The sequence below is a fragment of the Ascaphus truei genome, chromosome 2 (genome assembly GCF_040206685.1).
Source record: "Ascaphus truei isolate aAscTru1 chromosome 2, aAscTru1.hap1, whole genome shotgun sequence".
NCBI classification, from domain to species: Eukaryota; Metazoa; Chordata; class Amphibia; order Anura; family Ascaphidae; genus Ascaphus; species Ascaphus truei.
Genome location: NC_134484.1, coordinates 41232155 through 41251546, shown reverse-complemented (window position 1 = coordinate 41251546; position 19392 = coordinate 41232155). Strand labels below are relative to the sequence as shown.

At 45.1% G+C, this 19392-nt stretch overlaps 1 protein-coding gene across 3 annotated transcripts in view; it reads right to left on the bottom strand.

Moving 5' to 3' along the window:
• ZHX1 (zinc fingers and homeoboxes 1) overlaps positions 1 to 19392 on the bottom strand; it is a 48450-nt gene that overhangs the window by 26750 nt on the left and 2308 nt on the right. Inside the window, exons 2-3 of one of the 3 annotated variants that reach the window (XM_075582247.1) lie at positions 2433 to 2559; positions 1542 to 1605 (exon numbers count right to left, since the gene is read on the bottom strand). The exons of 1 other annotated variant lie outside the window; for it this stretch is intronic. The gene's annotated coding sequence lies outside the window, so the exon portion shown is untranslated. The remainder of the gene's footprint in view (positions 1 to 1541; positions 1606 to 2432; positions 2560 to 19392) is intronic. One more of the 3 variants, XM_075582246.1, reaches the window with a different exon arrangement.

Below are 19392 nucleotides of genomic sequence, written 5' to 3'. Positions count from 1 at the left end.
CAAAAAAAAAATTAGAAAATCAATATACAAATAAAAATAAAACCATGTAGTATCTAACAAATGGAAGAATACTGGCAGAAGATGAATGGAATTGAAGTATTTGCTTTAAAAAGGTAGAACATTCCAAGATAAAATCATCAGTCGAACCTGGACCACACATTGACCACATAAAAGAAACCAGAACGAATGTTGGAAATACAATCAGGCAATGCTAACTTATTATAACTTAGGATCTTACCCAGAAGGATTGATAGCAGGGTAAGGTTAAGCCTCATCTTTGTTATTTTAGACTCAAATAATACCTTTATAAACATTACAGCAATTGAAAGCCAATTCCTGACAGACCTTGATTAACTAGGTAAATTAGAAGTGTAATCATTCTCCGTTTTTGTAATTAGTGCAGCAGTTAATTGAATTTGTCCCAATCATGTCTCTTTTCTTCCTTAGGCCATGTCCCCACTGGCTACTGCAGCGCCCGCTGTGGCGGACGCTGCAGAGACAAGAGCCGCCCCACAATGGGGCTCGGGCCCGTTGCGAGGGGGGGGGGGGCCGCCGCGCTGCGCCGACAGTTTCTCCTGCTCTCCAGAGAATTGAGATCAAGACTCGCGACGGAGCGCTAGGCCAGCGGTGCGCAATCTGTGGGGCGCGACCCCCAGGGGGGGCGCGAGACTGCCGACGGGGGGCGCGGGGTTTACAGAGGCCCCGCGCGCTTCCCGAAGGCACTTAAATTAAGTGCCGGGGGAGCTGCAGGGCCTCTGTAAACCATACTTACACGTGGCTCCGGCGGCTTCCTCCCGGCGTCGCCATGGCAACGCGGCGTCAAAATGACGCTGCGAGGTCATGTGACGTCACGTTGCTATGGCAACGTGACGTCATTACGCCGGTGCGAGGGTAAGTTGGGGTTGGGGGGGGCGCGGGAGTGAGGGGACAGCCGGCAGGGGGGCGCAGGGAAAAAAGTTTGCGCCCCCCTGCGCTAGGCCACGCACCCCCAGCGGTTCAGCCAATGAGGGCGAACCTGACGGGTGATGTCACGGCCACGCTCCCATCACCCCCCCCCCTGCAGCTCACTGCAGACCGGGGGACTCGGCTGCACGCGCCGCCAGCCTGGCAGGCGCGTGTGCAGCGCAGACAGCGGGGCCGTAGCCTTAGCGTGGGGAGCACGGAGCTCTCTCAAAAGCCTTAAAACTTCCCTAAATTCCTATACAATTGTTCACATACTCTTTTCCTCATTTGGAAAAACGACAGGTCTATCCCCCAATGCCTTCTTTAAGAGCCACAGCTGCCCTTTAAACAGGTAAGAAACATATGGAGCAAACAAGATGGACATAAAATTAAAGCAAATCCAGTTTTTTTCCTAGAGCTCTCAAATAAATTATTCTCGCCAAAAATAAATGTAATGTACCTTGTACAAATAACGTATTAACTGTATGTATGTGAACCATTTAAACAAACTAGCTGCAAAAATATTCATAAATAGTGGGTGTGTAGACAGCACTCAAGTGAAGGTCTTAGATTATGTTGGGAAGTTCTATGAAGCTCACAGTGAGCGAAGATCATGATCGGAATGGAAGTGGACGACCTCCAAACGCCAGCGAGAGGGGCCTCCTGAAAGGGGGGGAAAAAAAGACAGAGAAACAAAAACTAAAAAAAGGACACAATTTACTATGCAAGTTTTTAGCTCCACTTGTCTGAAGAAAAAAACGTCACCAATTAACAGCTGGTTACAATAGAAATCCAATATTAACATAAAGAAGCCAGGGATAAAGAAAGGCACCTAGACAATATAACGATGTATCGGGGAGAGGGGGGGGGGGGGGGTATGGGGTTTGCATGTAGAACCTGAACTGATGACCATGTCTGTTTCCTCAGCACGGCGATGATGGACTTGCTCAAAGATGTATGGCCAACTAAGTGTGTTTTTTTTAATTCGTTAATGCTTCTAATCTTGGTATTGAAGAGGTCATTAACAGCTTCAGTGCCCAATGGTATTAAAAGGGTCAAAAAAAACTGTTGGAAAACTTGCTAGCCGGGAGAAGTGTGGGGTGACGAGCAATCAGGACTTCCTGGAAAGGGCTGGGGGGGGGAGAGAGGGGTTGCTGCAAATCCTTTCAATTCTTCAGCAACAAATATGATCTGCCCCACAGCTTATCGACAGACCAAACACTTTGTGGATTCCCATTAGTTTTGGTTCTAACTTTGAGGATCTGTGCCACGCGACACCACAGTCCTGTGGTAGAACATCCACGGTATATCAGATACTGTTAATTTGGGAAGTAGATACAAAAGGGCAAGTATATGTCCCAGTGGGAATGGGATCTAGGCAAAGTACTGGACATGTATGACTGGTCTGACATCCAGGTATGTGAGGCAGCAAAAACAACAATCCCTCCATCAACACTTAAGCCAAGGAAAACGCCTATAAAATGATGTACCGCTGTTATTTAACTCCAACCACACTGCACAGCATGTGTCCATCCTGCTCTGATAGATGTTGGCACGACTGTGGCCTGGAAGGCACGATGCTCCACATCTGGTGGTAGCCGTCCAAAAATGATCCAACTATGGGAAAGTATAACTAGATTAGTATCACAGATTATCAGCATCAACGTACCACGAAACCCTTGGTGCCTCCTACTGGGAAAACCCCTACCAGATATGCCCAGGGCTGAAAGCAATCAGATTACCCATATCACGGAAGCTGCCCGGCGTCTGATAGCCAGAAACTGGAAAAAACACAGACTACTATACCGACCGTAGCACACAACATTAAGAGTAACATATGGGAGACCGAGTATGTAAAAGCTGACCACATATCTGAATGACCCAATGCCCAAATTCAGGAACATATGGGTTCCTTGGTCATCAATATTCTCACAAAAGAGAGAAATGTCCACCTTTATAGGCTGTGATAAATAGGCCCACCGTAGGAATCACTAGTGGCCTGAACCAGTTCTCCCCCGCCTCCCCTCCCCAATCCATTTATTCTCCTACTCCCCGTATATATACCCCTGTCCCTCCCCCCTCCTCAGAAACACCCTCTCCAGGACTGAAGCATCAATAACATACTTTTATTCCCTTTATCAGAACCCTGTATAAAATAAAACGCTTGTAACCCTGCATTAATCCTATATAATCTGTAACAATATTCAAAATATCCCTTCCCCTCCCTAACATTCTCCCTCTCTTATTTCTGGAACCCCCTCACCCCAATATTGTGTCTTTTTTTGTATGAAAACCAGAAGAAGAAAAACGTTCATTTTGGGACCACCAATGAATATTCTATAACGTGTGTGATTTAAATGCATCTGAATATTTGCAAACACATGAGGCTGGTGGTCCATGAAAGGAGATTTGAGAACTAATCCATTTTAAAACACTTTACCATAACGCCCCGGCCCCACATGGGACTGCTCCATAAAAAGGAATCTGTCCCATGTATTAAAGACTTTTTTGGTGCCTTAAACATTTTTTTTTTTTTTTTTTTTAAAGACAGAAAATCTTTTTTTCAATTCTTTTTAATGTCACCATAAACATTGGAAAGTTAATTAAAACATTTTAATTAAAATCGCCTGCCTTTTGCGCATCTTTCTATATGGAATTATCCCCCTCTCCGACACAGGGGGGGGGGAGGATATGGGCAGAGAATGTGTTTAATTACCAATAACCCTCCTCCTCCATCACTGGTGTAAATATAAAAAGCTTTCGAAAAGGATCCCAAATATTTGAATTGTATTTATTTATAAGAGGTGTTACCAGGGAGTAATACACCGAGTTGCCTCTCGTTTTCACGTATGTCCTGGGCACAGAGTTATGATGACAGATACATGGTCACATTAAGTGTCTGGTTATAATTCATTGAATCTGCCCGCACATTAACGGTGTGTGTTAAATGGGGGTGCAGCTCTACATAAACTCTACATAAACTCTATGCTAATCTATATATTTATAGACAGACACTTTATTGATCTCGTCGGGGCAGGGACTCCTTTCCCCAATGTTGTCTTTTACGTGTGATGCGCTTATTCCTATTAGCTCACGCGTATTACCGGCTGTACTGCACTATATACATGGATGGCGCTATACAAATAAGGATAGCCATACATTTGCGTTAACCCTTTGAGTGCCCCACGGCGTTGATGTTTTGCTGGTTTCTAGGGAGATCGTGACTGGCTCTCAGTGAGATTGTGCATCCCTGTGCTAACAGGGGGGCGTGCCCCTTGAGATTTTTTTTTGGAGGGGGGGGGGGGGAGATGGCGCGGCGTTTACACTAAACTAAATGCCGGGGGACCTCGCGAGGCCTCCAACTTCACTTATCTGGGTGACGTGTCGCCATGGCAATGCGGTGTCATGTGCAATGCGGTGTTGCCATGGAATGGGACGTCACCTGACCCCGCTGCGGCATTTCACACCGGAGCCAAGAGGCGTGTGAGCAGGGGGGGAGGGGCATGGTCTATTGAGGACAGCGGGAACTAAAAAGGTATTCCTGCTGTCCTCAAGGGACCATGCGAGTTGGGGCATTGCCCACCAATGAAAATACTCTCTCACGTAAGAATTTGGTATATTTGCAATCCTGCATTATATGTTGTTCTTTTATCATTTCACGATTCTGCGCTCCCCAAAAACATCATCACCTAGGTTGGCAGTCAATTTCGAGGTTTCCTTCACAATGAAAGCGCTAGAGCAGCTTGTCGGTGCAAACATTTCAAGGATATCGAATGGGCACGTGTAGTGTAAGACGCGGCAGCTCAATCACCGATATTGGTGCAGGTCAGTGCGATCTTGGGCTTGTCACCATTGCTTCAACCGCACATGCTGAAAATCCGCTCCTGGTGGCAGAGAAATGTGACACCTGGAAATTATACGGGATCCCCTTTTTTCTTCTATATAGGTTGAAAGCAGGAGGAACCGGGGCTGAATTGCGTTCATCTAGCTATGGAAACCCTCTGGTTACCGAAATACGTACTGGGGAAGGTGCCTCGGGTTACTCCCTGGTATTTTAAAGCCCTGTGCCATGTTGGTGGCCCTTGAGGACTGGAGATGCCCACCCCCTGGTCTTAGAGGAAGTGGCACGGTCACCCCCTCAATGACATTGCTGCTTCCTATTGGCTCGTGAGACCCACGAGTTATGGCTGCAATTTAGTTCTCTCTAAATGGTAGGAAAACACAGGTCACTAGACGAGAAAGTATCTCGGGACCCTGGGAGATCCCTTGAGTTACAAATAGCACTGCTCAGCCCCAGAGGACACTGCGGTTCCAATGCCATTTACTTAAAAAGTTTTGAATCCTATTTAATTATGTGTTATGTGGGACTACACTTAAAAAAAAATCACTTATTAAGCAAAGGGTAATAACAGATGCAAATGAGTGAAATAACGCCACGTTTAGCATTTATTATATTGGGGGAATGGTCAATTTACATATGAATGCCAAAAAGTGCTCTCGGGTCACAGAAAGCCAAAGGCAGAATAGAGCAGAGTGGGACATTTGTATGTGACCACATGGCAACCGCCGCTGCACCTCCGCCAATTCGCCGCTGCAAACCCCGCCACCGGCCGCTTCATAGGCAAGTTTTATTATTGGTATGGGTAGGGGGTTAATTTTATGGGTTTTCGCAGTTGGGATAGGGGTTTGTTTTAGGGTAAGGGGGTTTACTTACCTTAGCGGCCGGCGGCACAAGCGGAGTCGCGGCAAAATGTCAGCAGCCATTTGGTCGCAGCAAACCGGCCACGACCAAAATGTCCAAACCCGAATAGAGGCAAGCACTATAGTGCAAACTACGATAGGGGAAAGGGACTTGGGAGTCATTATTTCCGCAGACTTCAGGCGAGCAATGTAACAAAGCAATGCGGAAAGCCAACAGGATGTTCGCTTGTATAGGAAGCGGTATTCGCGACAGAAAGAGACGAGGGGTGATCTCACTTTATAGCTCATTAGGGAGACCCCACTCAGAGTGCGGTGTTCAGTACTGGACATTAGATCTTCAGGACGTCATTAAATTGGAGATTGTGCAAAGAAGGGCTACTAAAACGGTGCATGATCTACAGATTAAGACTCATCAGGAACAATTTAAATGGCCCCTTCAGCCTACATCTGCATTGCCCCAAACGCAGAGGTCTGAAAGGGTTCCCCCAAGAACTGCTCTCCTCTGCACATAGTGTGTCAAGGGTTAACATCTTGTGTTTCATGCTGCTATGTGCTTCGTGAGCCCCACCTGCAGTGTTAATGGCTCTGAATTTCAAAGCCCAGCTGAATTAATTCAGAACCCCTTCAGCCTACATATACATCACCCCAAAGGCGTTTGGCGGCAGCTGTAGAGCAGCCAAAGGGTGTTAGCCGTTTGCTGCCGTTCGGTTACTGGGTTGGGTAACGTTTTCTAACACATTGCAGTCCTGTCCTACCAATCCTAACAAAATTTTAACCTCGTCTGTAACTGTTAGATATATGCCCATAATCACATAGCTGTCCATGAAATGTCTGTTAATTGAATGTATTACAACTGGTCAGTTAAAGCTGCAGTTCAGTCTTTTTTTATTTCTTTTTTTACTTCAATAGTTTCATGTGGGCAATCTCTAATTACCTAAAGAACTGTATAGCTGCAGGTCAATTCGTTCTCCATGTATTGATAGGCGAAATTTGGTGACATAATTAGAGCTGGCATATGTTTATATTCTGCCTCTGTCACTCAGTGGAAGCTCATGAATATTCATGAGCATTCCTAAACTGACAAGTGCTAGAGGGAGGGCAGGGCTGACAAAGGGGTGTGCCAGGGCTTGTGACAGGACATGAAGGGGCAGTGCTTTAGCAAATGGCTGTTAAAATAGAATACAAGAAAATTGGTCTTTCAAAGTTGTTTTTTTAAAAACAGAAAATGCTAAAAGCATTTTTTCTTACTAAAGAACTGATTTATTAACAAAAACACACATGCAGGATATTGACTGAACTGCAGCTTTAATGCAATTATTATTAATTTAATGCATGTATTACCATAACTCTGTGCCCAGGACACACATGAAAACGAGAGGTAACTCAATGTATTACTTCTTGGTAATAACAGGATTTCTTGCTTTTAGCACCCAGTTGATTTCATTTTCTTCACCTTAGACCCCCGTGTTTAGGGGCATCCCAAGTTGCTTTACCTGATTCTACCCTTTTTTTATACTTCTTGGTAAAACATTTTATAAAACAAAATTCAGATAGAGGGTTTCAACCAAGTACAGGAGCGGTGCAGATATTAGAGACAGAAAGTCTAGACGTGGTCATGTGTCAAACCTGGAGGCGGCAGGCCAATGGTAAACGTGAGGAAGTACATCACAGAACAGGGACGGTAGGGGTTAATACAGTAAGGCAGCGATTCCAAACTCTAGTCCTCAATAACCCACAAAAGGTCAGGTATCAAGGATATCCCTGCTTCAGCACAGGTGGCCTAATAAAAATGACTGAGCCACATGCTGAAACAGAGATATCCTTAAAACGTGTTGGGGGTTATGAGGACTGGAGCTGGGAACCACTGCAGTATGGGGAATTCACACATGCTTAGGACAGGCATCAGGCTATATCCTAAAGGAGCTTGTTAGGTGTCCAGTATATCCTAAATATCCCAGTTTACTGCACAGCAAGACTGAAAGTAGTTAGGGTTCAAATACCCAACCAAAATACGGTGAAATAGGCTCTAAAGGGTACCGTTAAGTAACCGCTCCCAGCACTGTGGGAGGACAATTACCACTAAAACTGCCCATAGGCAGAAAATAATAAATACTTTAATGTTATACAAAATACGACGCAGTAACACATACTCAAAACTATAATAAAAACACTTAAAACTTATATATCGGGTGGTGACGGGTTCAGGGATATCCAGGGTTAAATAAAGAATAATAAGTGTATATCCCCTACCCTAATTGTAGGACTTCTGAAGTGGCCACAGCTTTTAGACGTTAGAAGGGTTTAAAAGATTGTGAACAGGTTTTTTGCCCACCAAAAATGGGTAACAGATTAAGAATATCACAATTTAGTATGTGATCGGGATGTTAAGCAATTTATAAGAACATTGTTGGATGCATAAATTGGACAAGTATGAACCCACTAAAGAACTACATAAAAACCTGGTTGAGTGTTCATATAACAATCCACTCGAAAGCCGTCATTGGGAAATGTAGGGAAAACAAAACTTGTGGCATACTTGTCAACAAAGCAAAGTGGCCTTGGCAAAGCGTTCATATCCCTGAGAGGTCAAACATGCCTCACAAAACGGGATTATTTTATTCAGGGACACGCACTAGTGCTATACATGTTTTTTAATCACAGCGTTCTGACTTAAACACAACAGTGGATGGGCTTGCAACAAAACAAAAACAAACAAACATGAAGGATGAAATAAATTAATACAAATATATTAAAGCGGAAGGAATATCCTACATGTGTGTTTTTTTAATAAATCAGTTCTGTACTATGAGAAAATACTTGTAGCAGTTAAAAAAAATGTATTCTGAGTTCGTCCAATACTACAGCGATTTATACAACCTAACAAAACCCGAACGAGATAACAGGGAGGTAGAAAGAAAATTAGATGAATACATAAAAGGATCAAAATTAACCAAATTGGATAAATCAGAATCTACCCAACTAGGAGCCCCAATAACATTTCAGGAGGTCTCAGCAGCCATTAAATCCCTCAAGAACTCCAAAGCCCCGGGCCCAGATGGGTTCACTAACTTCTATTATAAGAAATTTGAAAATACACTGAAATCATACCTAGTCCGATGGTTCAACAAGATTCTGGATGGTGAAGCCCCACCGAAAGAATCCAAGCCTCAATTATCGTCATACTAAAAGCAGGGAAAGACCTTGCACTATGCTCTAGCTATAGGCCCATCTCTCTGATCAACACAGACATAAAACTATTCGCCAAAATTTTGGCAACTAGATTGAACCGAGTACTAAATACCCTGATCCACCCGGACAAGCTTCCGATAACATCCGGAGAATAATTAACATTATCCACAACAGTAATACGAACCAACGTCCCACCCTGGTCCTGCGGCTAGATGCCGAGAAGGTTTTTGACCGAGTGGACTGGTCCTTTATGTTCCGGGTGTTCAGAGAGATGGGCCTACATTATGACAATGGAGAGACTCACAAGTGTAATCCATGACCGGCACCACACCTTTCTGACAACATGGGATCCGTGGGAGACATACATTTGGAAGAATCCAATAGGTTCGACGATATAAGGAGACTACTAATGGGTAAACGGACTTAGTTCTGGTTGAGGATGCCTCATGTGTACCTGAATGTACGCTCCCTGCGTGAAGCACATGATAATTGTCATTCTACTACCCCTTCCCCCCACACCCTTTAATTTTTTGTACCCACCCCCCACCTCCCCCCCCCCTCACTCCTCTTTTGTTTCCCCTTTCGTTGTCAGTTTGGAAAAAATAAAAAATACAAGTTTAAAAAAAAAAAAAAAAAAATGTATTCTAATGTAACAAGCATTTTTGCTTCTATAGAAACCATTTACAAAGTCACGTCCCCTTCCCCTTCTGAGACAGGCTCTGGCTCTTGAGCACTGCCCTCTCTCTAGCAGTGCACCAATTGTATCTAGTGACTGCCTGGTCACATGATATTCCACACTGAACTTTGTATCCTGGGTACCCTTTTGCAGCCCTAACAGTGAATTAAATAACCCCTGATTCAGCGATCGATTACAGGAGAACGGATCGATCAGCAACTTAGCTAATCACTTGCCAGTGTGCAGATTGTATTGATGCGCATATTGAATGGAAAAAATATATATATTTTAAAACTGCAGCTTTAACACTTGCATCAAACTGAAGATGTCAGATTCCTGGGTTGTAGTTCTGGTCAATTCCGCTATACAACGGCTTCCATGCATTTTGTAATGTCTGTTTCACTACACAAATAATTGTAAACAGTGCTATTTGGGTGTTCGCAAAGCATTAAAAGACAGCATAAATAGCTTGCTCCAAACATCCGTATATAATCTCTTTCGTTTTGTATTCAGATTTTTCTTGTGTAGTGCTGACAGTATATACAGCTCTGCACAGGTACAAGGCTCCAGCCCAAAGAGCTTACAATAGAATTTGTGGGGTACACACAGAGATTAAAAGGGGTTTCCCAAAGGTCACAAAGAGCCGACATTGGGGTTCGATCCAAACCTACTCACTGCAAAGTAGAAATCCTTGGATTGCAGCGGTGCACAGCAAAGTGAGTGAGAGGGGACCAGCAAGGTGTGGGTTAAAAAATATTGTTTATTGAAATCACATGGTAACGGGGACAGACACTCTGACGCGTTTCGGACAGAAATTGTCCTTTATCTGTCCCCGTTACCATGTGATTTCAATAAACAATATTTTTTAACCCACACCTTGCTGGTCCCCTCTCACTCACTTTGCTGTGCACCGCTGCAATCCAAGGATTTCTACTCTACACTACTTCTGAGCGTGATGCACGCACCATGAGAAGCTGCCACTCGTGAGTATTGTTTTTCCCCCTTCAATATGGGGATTTGCTGACCGGGAACAGTGCTGCAGTGAGGATTTCATGCCCCGCGGAGTCACACAAGAATGATGGTATGTTAACCCTTTACCAACTCCAGCATATGGGCAGTCATACATTATAGTACAATCACTGCACTCAAAACACTGGGTCCAATACTCTCTCTTTTGGCTTTATGTGCTGCTGCTCTCACCATGATATGTGGACTTTTATATTCAAGTTTGGATTTCCATTGAGTCCGAATCAGATTGAGCACTGTTGTTGGGACTTGTGCCCCAAACTACCTACTCACTGCAAAGCCAGCAACATTCCCACTGAGCCACCCCAAGGGCCGATAATACGTATAACATCTTACAAACAACGCACACTCATTGAATAGTCAGCACAGAGGTCCCTTTTAGGGAATATGCATAAAGCATTACAAAATAAACAGAATTTGCTGGGAATGGGAGTTGCAACATGTGCTTAGCCTGGGGTTCACGTTTAATAAAGGAAGAAAAAAAACAGGGATTTCAAGGAGGCGTCTATAAGACTTGAGACAACACGTGCACGTACACACACGTACACACACACGTACACACACACGTACACACGTACACACGTACACACACACGTACACACACACGTACACACACACACACACTTTAATGCTAAATACCAACAGAAATAAATAAAGGCTTTGGGGTAATGTGGAGTCCTTGACACTACATATTCAGATTAGAGCAGGGGTGCGCAAACTGGGAGGGGGAGAGCAGCGCGATTTTCTGGGGGGCGGGGACACAGCGGTTACAGAGGCCCCGCGCTACCCCGAAAGCATTTCAATTAAATGCCAGGGATCGCGCGAGGCCTCTGGAACTTTACTTACCACCGACGTGTCCCCATGGCAACACGGCGGCAAATGACGCTGTGGGGGGCGCGACGTAGCGTTGCCATGGCAACGTGACATCACACGACCCACACGGCGTCATTTGACTCCAGAGCCGGGCAGGGGGGCACAGGGGCAAGAGTTTGCGCACCCCTGGTACAGAGCATGCAGTGTTAAACGGTTTTCCAGTGACCTATTTTATTTATTTTTTAATACATCATGTTTGTAGAGATGCAAGTGAATTAAATAGAAGTAGCTGCGTTAGTCCAGTTGCGGCAATGCAAAATAAACGAATACTTCAGTATTCGCACAACACTGAAGTATGCATTTGTTTTGCGCTAGAGATACAGAAAGATTTTTCATGAGAACATCACAAAACGTTATCCAGCCCTTTTTTGTGACAGTCGCAAAAAAAAGTTGCCAATACTAATCTTTAGTGTGCAGACTGGAAAAATGCTCAAGCAGAATATAAATAATGTCAGTAATACAAAAGTAGAAATATTTTCCCTAGTACTGAATTATGGTCAATATTCAGAACCACATTTTATTTTTTTATTCCCAAAGTCAATGTTATGACTTTGGCTTTGGCGAGCTCTCCGTCTGCATGAAGTTCTGTGTAACTTATACATGTGCATTTAAAGCAGGAATCCCTCCAAAGAAGTCCGAAGAGTTTCATCCATATAATGGTAGTATCTGGCCCCAAATATACCCTGCTCTTTAAAAAATGAAATGAAAGAAAGATTCGTGTTCAAACTCATGATTGTACTTCATTTCTAGCAGCGGATAACATGGTAACCTTGAGACTGCACTGGGCTCTGGGAAAAGGTCCTTTTTAAGCACTCAAAGCAGCAGTTCAAGCAATATCCTACATGTGGTTATTTTTAATAAATCAGTTCTGTGCTATGAGAAAATACTTGTAGCATTTAAATTAAAAATGTTAAATACATTTTTAATGTTTCTAATGTAGGAAGCATTTTTGTTTCAATAGAAACCATTTACAAAGTCACACCCTCTCCCCCTTCTTACAGGCTCTGGAGCCCTGCCCTCTCTCTAGCAGTGCACCAATTGTATCTAGTAACTGCCTGGTCACATGATCTTCCACACAGAACGTTGCATCGTGGGTAACGTAGCGCAGCAATAACTGAATTAAATAACCCTGAGCAAAGCGATTGATTACAGGAGAAGAGATAGATCTGCAGCTTAGCTAATTACTTGTCAGCGTGCAGATTGTATTGATGCACATATTGAATGGGAATGTATTTTTTTTTTTTTTTTAAACGGCAGCTTTAATATTTCAAAGGCTTATATCTCCTGAATGGGGCCTTTGACTTTTAAAATGAAAACCGCATTGGAAAGGGCAACTCAAATGCCAAAAGATAGGAGATCCACACAGACGGCTTTAAAGGCTGTGCATCATTTTACCACGATATCTGGCAACAAAAAAAAACAGCATGTGATGGAACACTTCAGTTTGTTTCCTTGAGGAACTGCTACTAAAAGTGAAACATTCACAACGCTGCAATTGTTTTTAAGATGCATACGCGTCAATGTTTTGTAACTTATATTCAACGGCCGAGATCCAGAGCACGAGATAACAGATGGACGCCTGCCCATGGCAGGCTGATTGCAGGATGAGCGGATTTGCCACCTCCCACTTAAGTATGGGCCAATGAAGCTTTGCACTGACCCGGTTCATGTTAAACTCAGCAGCACTGCTACTCTTATCAGCCTCGGAAAGCCTTTTCGCTCAATGTGACAAGGAGTGGACACGAGAGTGTACCAAGTTATCACAATATCACGGGTATCTTCGTGCACGCTGTTCACGTTTTGGAAGCTCGGTACACAGAAGATACCCGTGAAGGCCTCGTATCTAGATTTCTCCTGTACCACTGCCTCGTGAGCTAGAAACTGCAAGAACCATTCAATGTGAATGACTATTTTCTCTCCTTTCTCTCTAAATCTTACGCCTGCAAATGGTAATGTTCATCACTGCCAGACGAGTCTGCGACACCGGTTTATGTTAGCAAGTGTGGCATCGGTCCATACAAAACACGGTGCCCATCCTGGAGGAGAGAAGGGTTAATATTCCAGAGTATTAAATAACTGAGGGACACTAAATGAATTACAGGAGAGAAGAATTTCTCAGCGGAAAAGAAAAAAGTTCAACATAATGTTGAGGGCCTTCACTAAATGCTGAGACGGGTATCCTCAAATGAAAAGTGCATCTACACGTATGGTCTACCCCGGGGCTAGCCAACCACCAGTCCTCAACTGTGAGTTGGCTACCCCTGGTCGACCCACTATCACCATGGAATGGGACATCTAGCTACGACCAAAACGCCGCCAGGCAGCTCGCAGCGATGTCCAGGGCGACACCTTTAAATGCCACACCGGACATTTAAAGATGGAGCGTCGGAGCGGACTGTCTAGGCAGTGTAGCGGACCCGCGCGGGACATTGAAAACATGCAGTTGTCGGAGCAGGCGCGACAGACCTGGGTTGTCGGGTGCGCAACGGGTGGCAATCAGGCACGGGACCGGTCATTGCGGCAAAATGTCCGTGAAGGGTGTGTGTATTGCACAGCTTACTCTAAAAAGGTATTATAAATAAGCTGCACATCTTATTCTAAAATTCTTTAGATGCAGTCATTTCAGATGTTAAAACGAGGCAAATCACATTAAAAACAAAAGGCACTGGTATGTTGCAATAATGTTAGAAAGCATTTAAATGTTTCTTTGCTTTCAGTTAGAACTGGTAGCCGACGGCAAGCTAAGCATCAATTTTATTTGCTCCTCCCCACCTATAAGGTAATCCGATATATACGCACCACCTCCATGTCTGCAGGCCTATTAGGAAAGTGATGAGAAAAGGGCAGCAAACTCCACCCCAAATTTCACATGTGCTTGTCTTTTTATTAAGGGCATCAGTTACAGTTGTAACCTAATATCACTGGCAGCGCTCCTATGTGGGACTGCACCTAATGTATAACTAAAGGGAAAAGCCGTACACAAAGCCATAGCTTTTCCCAGCTCTGTATCTACCTTCTTAGGCCGCGTCCATAGTGGAACGCGCCAGCTTCTGCGCTTCCTCCTGCTCCCAGCGTCACGCTTCAAATACAAACTTGTTTGTATTGCGAAGCTCCGCTCTCCCTGTAGCGCATGTGCACGCGCACTATGCACATATGCATGTGTTTGCTTTGGCGCGAGCTACGTAGCTCTAGCCGTATCCTGCACTATGGACAAAGCCTAAGTGAATCATATTTGGATAGGGCTTCTTTCAGCTCAGATTCTGCCCTTAAAAAAAAAAAGTATGTTAAAAGAAAAAGAAAAAAAAAAGTTCAATTTTTCTTTAAGCCCAATTGTAAAAAGACCAATAAAATACTGTAGCATTTAAGGATTTAATAGACTGACTAATGATAGATGTATGTTCATTACACATGGCTATCAAAGTTGGGTGTAATTCTTACTCATTCACAGCAAACATTTAAAAAATACACTGATATGGGTTTCTGACCATTACCTCCTGCATTCATGGACTTATTGAATGCCAGGGGTGAAATATTAATGACCAAACAACCTAAAACTTTGTCAGTGTAATTGTGCTATGATGTTATATCAGATCAACTATGTGTGAACACAATTTAGAAAACATCTTACAAAGATTAGGGCTCACACTGGTTTTCAACCGGTTTTTGGTTGAGGAACCCAATAATTATCTTGTGAAATACTAAGGAACCCTAATAATGTGTCTGAGATCAGATGCATTATAAGGAACCCCAACCCTCTCTAATAGCGTGTCTGAGATCAGATGCATTGTAAGGAACCCCAACCCTCTCTAATTGCGTGTCTGAGATCAGATGCATTGTAAGGAACCCCAACCCTCTCTAATAGCGTGTCTGAGATCAGATGCATTGTAAATTCTTCTGTATTTGGTAAAATTTTCAAATTACCTAACAACTGCAAGGAAATCTTTAGGGATGCCCGGGGAACCCCGGGGTTCTTAGGACCCCCTGTTGAAAATCACTCGCTCACAGAAATAAGTGATTTTCCAAGGTGCGGCCCCCAGTTCATTATACCACCTCATACAGGCTGAGGGAACAGAAATATGGAAAGAGTGAGAGAAGGAGCGGCTCAGTGAGTAAAGACACTGACTGGCACAGAGTTTGAAGCAGGGGAGTCTGGTTCATTTCCCGGTGTCGGCTCCTAGTTACCTTGGGCAAGTCACTTTATCTCCCTGTGCCTAATCACCAAAAAAAATACATTGATTGTAAGCTCCACGGGGCAGGGACCTGTGCCTGCAAAATGTCTCTAAAGCGCTGCGTAAACCTTGCAGAGCTATATATGAACATGCTATTATTATTGGTGTTAAATGCAACGCTTGTGTCAAAACCCGATGGAATTAAAGTTCTGGGGGCCTCGATGCCCATCATACATCACGGGCTTTTCCCCTGTCCATCCAAACCCAACTGCTGAATGCCTTACTTCTGATGGTCCAAAACCAGCGCTGCCCTTTAAAGGATGTAGCTGTCAATCCGATTGCATGATCCATTTATCGGAGATACGTGTAAAATGCATTATTTAGCTGCAGAATACAAAAATCAAAAAAGACTAAAAAATAGAAAGAAAGTTTACTTCGGACTACACCAGGGCTCTGCAACCTCTCAAGGAAGAAGAGACATTTTATAAAAAAAAACATTTCTCCAAAATATTCAGAGAGCCGCAAAACCTGCATGAATATTACACCCCTACAAGCACATACATATATTGTGCACACACCAATAGGTATATGTCATTTAGAAATACGGAATACATACGCTACCCTGACCAAAAATACACACCCAAGTAGCAGCGGGAAGAGCTGCGTGTCGCTCGGGAGCTGCAGGTTGCCGACCCCAGCTCTACACAAACAAGAAATAGCAAAGTGCCTTACTGCTAAAAAGTGCAGCTACTCACAGTCTGCCTGCCGCTGATCTAAAGAAAGCCAGAGAGCCGAAGGCCGAGTTTATAGCAGGGGCGACGCGACCACGTGACGTCAGCCTTTGCCGTGCAGGAGACCAGAGATCGCGACCACGTTGGTGTGGCTATGAGCGGTTCGCCCTCATTGGCTGAACCACGCACGTGCCCGGTGACGTCGCCCTCGATCGCTGGAAATATCACAATCTTCTGGTTTCCAGCGATGGCGACGGCTGACGTCACGCGGTCGCGCCCACTTTGGGCAGCTGCGACCGACACGTACTTGCTACATCGCAGTCGCAAGTACTATAAACTCGGCCTTAGGCCGCGATTATAGTGCCCGTCGCTCGCGCAAAACATACACTATGCAATTGCGATTTCGTGCACGGCGGGGAGGCGTGGCATCACGTGAGCGGTTTGCCCGCATGGGCTTAAACGCGCACGTGACCCAGCCATCGCGCGACAAACACAGAATTGTTTGTATGGCTCATGTGACACGGCTGTCGTGCTGCAAGAACAATTCCTAATGTCTTTTCAAAAATCAGCGCTTGGGCGCTCGCACTGTTATTCCTTCGTTGCTTCTATTAGGCTGCGCTTACAGTGCCGACTGCGACGTCGCGCAGCGCCATAGCAAGTACACGCAGTCCGTCGTGGGTGCCCATAGCGGTCCCAATCGCCGGTAGTCAAAGAATTTTGACTTTTTCGGCGATCGCCGCGGGACGTCAGCGGCACGTGAGCGGTTCAGCCAATTAGGGCGATACGGCCACGCCTCGCCCCCTGTCGCCCTCCTGCACCAGAGTGCAGGAATCGCAATGGCGACGGCTGACGTCACGCGGTCGCGTTTCCGGTCGCATAACCAGCACTATAAGCGCGGCCTTAGTTTGTTTCCGACGGCACGCGCCGTCGCACGCGCACACGCGCCGCCACTATAATCGCGGCCTTGGGAAGAGATCACTGGCAGTGCAGCAGCTGAGGGCCGGTCTCTGACGGTGAGAAAATGATGGCACTCCCATCCTTTAGCTATTGCTCATTCTGATGGACCACAAAAATTGCAAAGGCAGTGATCACGCTGTAGTGTACATTGTTGTTTCCAACACTCAATATGCAAAATGATCTCTAGAAAGAGATGCAAAGTAAAGAAAAAAGATGGTTTACTCAAAGTATAATATATACAATGTATGTGGGAGCAGTAGGAACATGAATCGATGAGTTATGAAAAACAAATACAGCTCAACACCCTTATAAGGCTAAGGCCCCGCTGCCTCAGACCACGCGCCCGCACTGCAGACAGGTGGCACGTGGAGCGGCACTTGAACGCTATATGCGGTCTGTAGGGAGCGGGAGCTGCGGCCGGGGGCGTGGTTTCAGCGGAGGGCTGCAGCGGGGGCCTCCTGGGCTGCAGGAGGGAGCTGCTGCGGGCTGTATGCTGAAAGGTAAGCAGCTCCCCCCCCACAAATGCCCTCCTCTCCGTGCTGATCCCTCCTCCCGGTGTACACACACACACACACACACCTTGTGGAGGAAGCTGTCTGACAGCTCCCGCTCCCGCCGCTGATATGCTCATCAGCGCACCATGTGGCGCGTTACCGCTCGGGATCGCAATTTTCTTGCATCCCCTGGCGGCTGACGCGTCACAGCACATAGTGAGCTGTGCAGCGAGGGGGGACTGGGACCAGCTAGGAAAGGATACCCCTGCTGGTGAGGAACGCGCATGCGGCGGGACCAAAGAGAAATGCTGTGCTTGGGGTCCAAAGAATCACCCCGCGTTATAAGCGGATCACGTTAGAAATAATGTACAATTGAACAATAAAGTATTTAAGACACCAATAATCGTGTTGTAAAAAGTATTCATAAACACGAAAATTGGGAGCCACGCTTGCATGGCGATATAAGCGGATCCGCGTTATAACAGGGTTGAGCTGTAGATACAATGACTGCAAAGAGAAGCAAATATAATTATCTACAGTTCTGTGAGAAAGAATATGTACACCAAAAAGAAAAAAATAGGACTGGCAGAAAATAATAACGGATCGTAAAGTAAGCACAGTAAAGAGGAAGTGCAAAAAATTAGTGACAAAACTAATTCCAAGGGGAAGAACAATCATTTCAAGAAACACACACAAAGGTGGGAATATTTTTCATGACTCAGCACAGCTCTGCGCATTACCACTGTTCCTACATACATTGTGTATATGTGATATGCATTGAGTCAGGGGAGTACAACTCCAGTCCTCAAGCCCCCCCCCCCCCCCAACAGGTCAGGTTTTCAGGATATCCCAGCTTCAGCACAGGTGGCTCAATCAGAGGCTCAGTCAATGACTGAGCCTCAAATTGAGCCACCTGTGCTGAAGCAGAGATATCATGAAAACCTGACCTGTTGGAGTTGAACAACCCCTGCATTGAGTAAACCGTTATTTTTCTTTACTTGCTCAGTATTTCTAGACTTCATGTTGCACATTGAGTGCTGGAAATCATCATTTACATCAGAGTAGATATTTTTGGGAGGAGAGATCCCATAGGTTTCCGGGTCACCGTTTCAGCTCAGATATCGTAATTTGTCTGTATATGTAGTGCTGTTTTTCTATAGAATGTCCTATTGCTACCGTGTGTGTCGATCGCTGCACAGTACCACTACTTTATTTTGTAAAGATGTTCATTAAACAGGCATCTACACTACAAATTATTTCTCCATTTTCAGTTTTTCCGGCATTAATATAACAATAAACCCTTTACGCCCAGATCAGACAGGGCACGTTGCGACGTGCGCGTTCGTCACTCTTTGAGGCTAGTGGATGACAGTTGTCACACTAGAAACTGCTTGTGGCAGCAAGCTACAGCGTTGACGCTGCGACATTTTGCCGCCACAACCCAAATTGAAATTTGGGGCTGCAGTCGCATCACGTGAGCTGGTTCAGCCAATAAAGGCGAAGCAGCTCTGTGACGTTTTCGTTACGCCCCCCGCCATGCCCCCAAACGCCACGACCCAACTCCTGCAGTTTGAGCACAGATCACTGGGCAGACATAGCAGCCAGTCTGAGCTCGGCCTAAGGAATAGGGTCCA